Raw genomic sequence first — 9,119 nt, 5'->3', positions numbered from 1 at the left:
ACAGCTTCACATCCATCTACTATTTCTAATGGTGTTTGTTTATTAAGGAAAATAAAACCAGCACATAAATATTTCCACTGATTAAATACTCTAAAAAAAATTGCCAGAAGGAAGTTAGTAAAAATCCTTTCTATTTCATTATCAATTGCTCCCACAGTAAGCACTAAGTCTTTCATTTTGCATACCCATTTGTGACAGTGACTGCTTACAGTCACTGCATTTGTATCCACCCGAAAGCCACTGACAAGCTCAAGTTGATTATATAATTAAGTACACATGCAGGATCAGGGATGTCATCTTCAGAGACAGCATTTCAGTCACAATAACATTTCTCTTTCAGAAATGTCAATAGCTAGTCCATTTATTCACTCCTTGTTTTTAAGATTTTATTTTTCGATTTCTCACTTCTAAACCAAATTCATGGTCCTTTCTGGCTGATGGCTTGGATACTGCACATATAATCTTATTCTTCTGCTCCTCCTCTTCTACTTTGTAAATTCTTCCTGCCTACTTGTTCTTTTATTCTTACTTCATGGAGTAGTATCAGACAACTTTATATATACATAAAAGTTCTGCTGACTGTGTTCAAACAGCTTATTTCTCTTTCATCCTTTTCCTCAAATGCATTTCTTTTTATTCTAAGCTAAGGAGAAAACAACATCTTCATTTCTATTGCTTCCACACTGTTGCACTTTAATTGATCTGCAAAAGATGTCAGAATGTGTTGAAGCTGAACAATACTACACTTCAATCAAATGCCAAAGTCATGTTTGTGCAATGTTTTCTAAGGAAAAAAAAAAAAAAACAGCGACTGGAAAAAATCATGGCCTTATTATTTAATTTCTACATATTTAACTGCTTTGGGGTGAACAATTCCTTTTTTTGATGATTGATCTGCTCCCCTGCATAATAGAAGTGCCAGCTTTTAGTTCATTTTCAGAAGTTTCTGAAAGGCAGTATTACTTCTCGAAGTATAGGTGTTAAGGACTGCTTTGTTTCTGTTATTCATATCCATTAAATGCAACTTTTGTAAGAAACATTAACACAATTATGCCAGAAGGCAGAATGGTAGATATATTAAATCTGCTTTTTCTATCACTTCTGTAATCATATGAAATCCACAGGGAAAACAAAAAAACAAAACAAAAACAACAAACAAACAAAAAAAAAAAAAGGAAAGAAAGAAAACACGCACATAATATGATCTCCACAGTCTTGAAATTGTTGCTAAATCAATGTTTATATTTTGCATTGTGTTAAGATGAAAAATAACTCCTAAATTATGCAACACCTGAAAAACTCAGCTATCTTGGTCAAAAATTTAGAAACCCTGCATACAAAGAATGTTAATTTTACTGTAAACTTGTAATTAAACAGTAAGTTCGTTGGTGAGGGATGTAGAAGGCATTCTTCCCCCTGCAGAATTTACAGGACTGCAATGGGCATAACAGCAGCTGGATTGCTGTAAGCAGCCGCGATGGCATTTTAAGTTATTCTAGAAGATTCCATCAACTATCTGTAATTAGAAGACCATCTAAACATTAGTGAGTATGCTCAAACCAACAGAAACCTCCCACTACCACAACCTCCATGAGCTGAAGTGACAAGACAGCTCTTCAGCTGCTCAGGGCAGGGCAACTAGAGAAGTGAAAGTCTGCAATTGCACAGGTGTACTTGCCACTGACAACCTTCAGAGTGCAGATCACAGAATCCCAGAGTAGACTGAGTTGGAAGGGACCCACAAGGATCATCGAGTCCCGCTCCTGGCTCTTCAAAGGACCATCCCCAAAAGTCACACCACATGCCCGAGAGTATCATCCAAACGCTCCTTGAACTCTGTCAGACTTGGTGCTGTGACTGCTTCCCTAGGGAGACTGTTCCAGTGCCCAACCATCCTCTGAGGGAAGAACCTTTTTCTAATATCCAGCCTAAACCTTGGTTGATTTTGAAATAAAAGAAGAGCTACCCTAAAGTATTACCATTCACATATATATACATATATATATATATATATATATAGGTGTATATATATAGGTGTATATATATATATATGTGTATATATATATATAGGTATATATATATATAGGTATATATATATATAGGTGTGCATATATACCTATATATATACATATATATATAGGTATATATATATATATATAGATGTAGCACTCAACCTGCATTATATAGGGAAACTGTTGTTTAAAAATGTCTTAAAATGGCTTTTGGTGGTCTCTTTGCAAACACATGCTTCTTCTTCCCAACACCCCCCATGACAAGTGTTATCCATGCAGGAATGTCCTGGGATGGTGTCCTGAGGTGTTTCCCATTGGCCTTTGCTAACTCCTTCCTGTGATTGGGTGTTCCTGTAAGCCCCTTGAGTCTTCTAATTGGTTACTCTGTGAATCCTCCTAAACCCTATAAATGTAATATCCCCCACAATAAATGCTCTCTTGCCTCCTCTCCACGCCCGGTGTCCTGTCTCCCTGCCAGCCATGGAGCCACGTGCGGGGGGGAGGGGGGAGCACCTCTCCCCTCCAGGCTCAGGGTCAGAAAAAAACCCTGAAGAAACCCCTGGAGTTCCCTTTCCCCATTCTTCAAGGTGTCGCAATGGTTCCTCAGATGGAAATGGAACTAGAACTGGGCAACCCCATGCCGTGGGTGGGGAAAGGGATCCAGATATAGGTGTGTATATACACATATGTATATATATATATATGTATATGGAGAGAGAGAGACAGAGAGAGCAAGCATATATGCCTATATACATATATATACACATATATGTATGTATGCCTATATACATATATATACATATATATATATATGTATATACACAACTTTTCCAAATTTAAAATGTGGAAGCTTTTCAGTTTTTAAAAAAAACAAGAGACTTTAGCAGATGCCTTATTACAAAATCCTATCCATGTCCGCAGCTCTTGAAGATGAACACAATTTGCATAGCACTCACACAAAAATCCGGACAAAATATTTGTAATTCAGATTTGGCTTACAATGTATTCATTTACATTTTATAATTACTTTAGCAGACCAAAAAAAAAAAAAAGCCAAGAATGAAATATGTTTTTCCCCAGTTAACAGAAAATAAAAGAGACACATTTAGTGCACTGGTAGTAAGAACACAACTTCAATTTTGAACATCCCACCAAGAAAAGAAATCACACTGGCCAGATTAAGCACTTATTTTGCCACAGGCACATCATGAAACACAGGCCCCCCAAGACCCCTCTTAAAAATTGTCATCTGAAATTCTAATGAAATCTCAGCTGAATAAAGGACTGGTCCACTTTCTTCCAAACACAGTAACTCTATATTAATTTCTTCTTGTATCCACCTAAAACCCCATTAAAGTTAATGGGAGTTACATGTGCACCTACGTGGAAATAGCCCCATAAATATTCTTAAAGGGCACACAGACTGTAAAAGAAAAGTCTTCACAAGTAGAGTTTTTTTAATGATGTAAAATTGTTGCAATTTGGAGTAAGTTTCAAACAGGAAGAAAGAGCAATGGGAGGAATTTCCCACCTGGCTTTAAATTACAATTGCAGAAAACCAAGCTGCTTCTTTCAAAACTGGAGATAACAGCAAGTCCACAGGGTAGTTATATCTCTCTGCTACTGAGAATAACTTAAGAAAACCTCTTCACACACAGTGCTGCGTACGCAAAGATTGATGAGTTTGACTAACCCTTAAAATCCCTACCTTCAATAGGTTTTCTTTCTTTTTCAGAAAACAGGACAGCACATTTAAAATAAAAGTGTTCTGAGCACATTTTCAATTTTAACTACAGTCTAGGTAAAGGTCATTACATCTGTTCCATCAAAAGCCAAGAAGCAAGGCAAGTATAACTGGCTTCCTAGATTTGCTCTCATTTGTTGAGTCCCATGAAAATATATAATAAAAACATAAATCCAACTCTGGAGAAGAAGGGAATGGCATTGCACTTTTCACAGAATTATGACAATCAACTTTATGGATAATACATTTGTAAATTTAATAACATCTCACTAAATCGGTGGCTGCATTACCTCCATTTCCACATTGGGGAAATAGTAATATAAGATCTTATTAGTGCACAGAATTAGGAAACAACTCCTATCATACTTAACGACTCTTATCATACTCAGCAGGCCAGCCCAGGATATTATCCAGTATGACAAAACACTGACAGCACTCTTTTACATACTTTGCCCACATCTCAAGAATCCAAGCTAACACCTGCAAGGGTGGGGAGAAATTACATGGCAGCAGAAAGGGAAAATCTCTCCCACAGTTAACAAAGAATAATACCACTTTTCACAGTTCTATCAACAAGATCAGCAAATCAGCCTGGAGGGTTTGCACATACACAATTTCTTGTCCTCCCTATTTCTCCCCTCAACTTCTCAACCTGTGGATAATCCATATTGCCATACACACAGCACCCAGTGCACTTGCTCCCCATCCCCAAATTGTCTGTACTTGAATTTGCTTGTTTCTTTCTCTACCCATCCAGTCCCTTATTTTATCCTCAATCTGTTTTCTGTTTTGGGATCTGAATCCTAGCATTTCTTAAAAAATTGCCTCCAATTCTCAGCTTCTCCCCAAAGGTTTAAATTCCTTTCCCCCACCACCCTTTCTACTGCCCTCAAATTTACATTCAAATTAAATTTCTGTGTAGCATCACAGGGTCCTCCAGCCTTCTACTCATCCAGTACAGCAACCTTATCCTCAGCTTCTTTACCTAAATCCCATATTTTTCATACAAAGCCTGCACAAACTGGCTGCTGCTCTTCCCTCCAATATATACTACAGGTTCTTGTTCTAACCTAATCCAATAATTGTCCTTATGTCTATATCAGGACTGCATTCCTATGAAAGAGAAAAAAAAAAAAGAAAAAGAAAAAAGAGGGAAAAAAATCTCCTTGCTTTGTATTTCTGTGTTCAGTCACACCACACCTTTGGAAATAAGGAAAAGTAACTCTAGGAAATTTTCAGATGCACCATGGATGGTATAGAGAAACATCTCTACATATGGATTCTAATGCATCTACCCACCATGTGTACACTAGTCACTACAGAACATGTGCAACCTAGTATTTTTCCAAGTCATTTCTCCAAACTGGGCTAGCATTTTTTTAAAAAGCAAAAAAAAGGCACATCATTGTCACAAACCCAACCTACATCTCAAATGTTTCATCTCTGCTTTACCCCATGGGTACATTAGATATTGACAACTAAAGGGCTGTAAAAATGTTGACAAGCAACGTGTTTTTCCCCTAATTTTATTCTGCTGAAACGACTGAGTTTTTTTTTTTGCTCAAATTTTCCCAAAATACTCAGCCTAAGTGTATACTCAGTGTGGGAAGATGTCCACATTGGCAGGAAAAGTTAGATAGCAGAAATTAAGGAGTCATAATAAAAATGCTCTTACTTTTTAGGCAGCACTAGCAATGAAGAACTCAATGTGTGATAATTATCAGTTCTTCACTGCATCTTCTATTTTATACTCAATTGAGCTCAAATCTGACTGGGGCTCTGGGTAGGAGCACAGTTAAGGAGGGTTGCAAGTTCAGACAGGGTGAAGTGTTATGCCCAGGTGTTTGGTGGTGATAGTAAATGCAGAAAAACTGACCACTGCTGCTTCACATTTACTCCAAAGTACATTGGCAACAATACAGAGCATCTGACAGCCTCAGAAAGTGTAGAGGCTGAGCTTCTGACAAAAATATTTTATCCAAAGATATAGTATATATTCTTACCATAAGCTGGACTTTTTAAGTCAATGATCCATCATTTTGTTTCCCAAATTTTGGAAGAGTCCCTCATGAAAAAATGCAGTAGCTCACCACAGATGAAACCAATATTAACATGAGAAGGATGAGGATGCAAAGCAGATCTGGGAAAGGAACAAATCATTTCTCAGTTCCTACTTTCCCTCCCCAGACACAACTTTCTTCCAAATGCCTTTTGGAAGCATCTAGTTTAAATGAGCAATTGAGTGAAAGTAATGATCTGACCTTTCCCAAGTATTATCTTACATGAAACACAATTTCTTTAAGACAAAGCACATACAATTATTCAAATTGGTGGGACATTTTTCTGCTAAGAGAAAGCAAGGTGACATTTTCCATACTGAGCAGCACAATTTCAGAGCTGTTGAGCCCTGGAGCTTTCTCTAAGCCTTCAGTCTCAGAAGCTCTACTACAGCATTTCTCCAAATCACTGAGTTCAGATAACTGAGAGGTATTTAACTGAAACCTCAATCTGTTAAACACAAATTGCATTTAAGTGACATTAAGGATTTGATTAAAGCCTGGAATACCAGGGATAGAAGAGAGAGAAAAAAAAGGGACAGAAAGAATAGCGCTTTAATTTTGTCCACTGATATCAAATATAACTTTTTAAATAAAGTCAAAGAAGGGACATTTTCTCCATTACCACACCCATTAAAATTTTCAATACTGCAAAAAGCTATTTTCCAGTAAAAACATTTGATATTTGTCAAAATGACAAAAAGCAGAACTAATGAATGTGAATATGTAAATTTCCCAGGAAGGTCAAAAGTACAAATATTATGCAGAAAGCTTAGTTGCTCTGTTTTCAAAATATTTTCTTATTTAACCTAGCTCAAAATCAGTAAGTTTTTCACTAAGCTTTCACTCAATTTCTGCTCAGAACAAACTGGGTGAAACCACGGCATCAGCAAGGCTGTGAATGAGGACTTCACTAAGACTGAGAAAAGACCTCTTAAGAAAGAGTAGGGTAAAGAAAATATACTAGCAGACTCCTAAATGGACACCTTTCTTCTGCATCTCATCCTGTTCTACCCCCAAAATATAAGATTGTTCACAAATTTTCAATAGCTCTATTTTCAATTGCTAAACATCTTGAAAACTCCACAGGATGTATGGGATGCTGCCTTCTGCAGCTTTCGCATACGACTGTGTGGTTTGCTGGAGCAGGTTGAGCCTCACTCAAGTCAAAAAGACTACCCATGTGTTTCACTACAAGTGCATTTTTCCCCGGACAAAGTCAATGCTGAGCAGCTGTGCATGTGCAGTAGAGCAGAGACACTCCCCTTTACACCTGTGAAGGAAACCTGGCTTTTATACACACTTAGAGAAATTAATCGCACAATTAGGAAAACCACCTTCTCTCTACCTCTTCCCAGGCTCCATTCCATCACTCCAGAGTCCACCCCTTCCCACTTATTATCCCCACAGGTTACTCAGTCCCTTCAGCAAGGTGAGGAGAGGCAGGTGGAGGCTGCAGGACACTGGTTACCATCAGTACAAAGCTGTTTCTGTCTGCTGCACCTTTCTTCTCACACTTTTCCCCTGCTCCAGTGTGGGGTCTTGACAGGAACTGCAGCTCCTTCAGGAATATCCATCTCCTCTTGCACTGGTTTTCCACAGGCCACAGTATCTTCTCCACCACCATGCAGCACTCTCTTTTCTTTCTCTGGTCTCAGGGCTCTCAGGGTTCCCTCACACTTTTCCTTTGACCATTCTACCCTCCCTTATCCCAGCTGCTCCCAAGGCAATATCATCATGGCTGTGGGGCTCAGCCATGCCTGCTGGTGGGTCAGCTGGAGCCAGCTGGAAGTCGCTCTGTCTCACATGGGGCAGCCCTGGCTGATCCTAACAGGGGACCCCCTGCAGCCCCCGACTACCAAAACCTACCCACCTACAGCCAGTATACTGGTTTATGTATTCCCTAAATTCTTCTTCCTCAACAAGATGCAGTGCCCCACCCAACAGGTTCTGTGTTAGCCAGAAGAAGTGTCAGGCCTCACCAGAGAGCGAGACAGGCCCTCTGTGCCTCAGTCTTCTCCATACTTTCAGTTTTACAGAGGTCCATTTTGTTGCCCTTCACATTGGTCACTGATTTCAGTGCTATCTGAGTTTTGATGTCCATTCCAATACACTGGAGCACTGTCTTTATATTCCTCCTGGAAAGCCTATACCAGCTTCCACATTTCATATAGTGTTTCTTTTTTAATTTGATCTCAGTCAGGATTTCTCTGTTTATCCATGTCTTCATCTACTTCAACATTTTCCAAAAGGTAGATGTTCCCCACAATGCAAGGCTGCACTTATCTTCCATTATTATTCCCCAAATCTACATCTCAACCATTAAGCTTAATCTAAAGTTTGTGATGTAAACTCATTACCTGCTGTCAAATCTTCTGCTAGGCTTTTGTGCATTGTGTCTGGCTTGAAAATTGCTTGCAAGAACTGTATTACTGCCATTTGTCATTAATATGAGTCACAGCATCATCAGCCTCAAACCTCAAAATCATTTCTGGTTAACCTTGGTAAATCTATCAAAATTGCATTAACATACATTTGGCAATTGTAGTATTGCAGATTTTGTAGTAGTCGCTCTAACAATGAAACACCCACCAGAAATTTCTATGAGATGCTGAGCTACTAGACAGCATATTTTTCAAAGCATTAAAATCAAGCAGGTGAACAAACCACATTCTGGTGTCTGACCACATATCTGTCAGGACATGTATCTGTCTGACCACGTCTGTCAGGACAGACAGGAGAGTCTAAGCTAAGAGTTAACTGACACAGGTTGTGTGGGCAGGACTTAGAACTGGAACTACTTCCTAAGCCACTGAGTCTTGTTCTCTGATGTCATGGAGGGCACCTTACTGAAGTTCCATTCATAAGTACATCAGGTACAAAGATACTAAGGGTAATTCAGCCACTATTTCCCAATACAAAAAGGTTATTTCAACATAGAATTTCTCTTAGGCATATAAACTTTCATTGAATTCCAAATGTAGGTTTGAATCGGGGCCAGTTTTTCACCCACTTCTTGCACTGACATTGAGCTTTGGTTTAATTGAGTAATCTTTACCTGCCTTCATGCACCTATAAAAGACAAACACCTCAGCTTTCATTTTGCCAAACTCATCCTTGGGGTCTCTTTCCCAAATCTTCATACTCATCTTTTGTGTTTGTAGTTTGAGTCCATTGTTCTTGGACATGGATGAACAGAATTGTCCACAGCATTCTAGATGAATCTAGCAGAACCTTTTATAAAGTAATTTCCAGATTTTGGCATAAAGATTTTGCATTTGTCGTTAATTTCTGAATTTGCATCTT

General features: G+C 38.6%; 1 long non-coding RNA gene across 2 annotated transcripts; it reads right to left on the bottom strand.

Moving 5' to 3' along the window:
* Positions 1-406: 406 nt before the first annotated feature.
* Positions 407-8,516, bottom strand: LOC113949754. Of its 2 annotated transcripts, none has more exons than XR_003528551.1 (3): positions 8,406-8,516; positions 8,174-8,323; positions 407-784 (listed from the first exon to the last, which is right to left on the bottom strand). It is a non-coding gene; the product is annotated as an uncharacterized LOC113949754 (long non-coding RNA). The 2 variants fall into 2 exon arrangements; XR_003528550.1 differs by having other exon boundaries at positions 407-702.
* Positions 8,517-9,119: the final 603 nt, after the last annotated feature.

Source organism: Corapipo altera, unplaced genomic scaffold, assembly GCF_003945725.1.
Source record: "Corapipo altera isolate COAL_440 unplaced genomic scaffold, ASM394572v1 58, whole genome shotgun sequence".
NCBI lineage: Eukaryota > Metazoa > Chordata > Aves > Passeriformes > Pipridae > Corapipo > Corapipo altera.
Note: the sequence above shows the minus strand (reverse complement) of the source record. Positions and strands in the feature narration are given on the sequence as shown.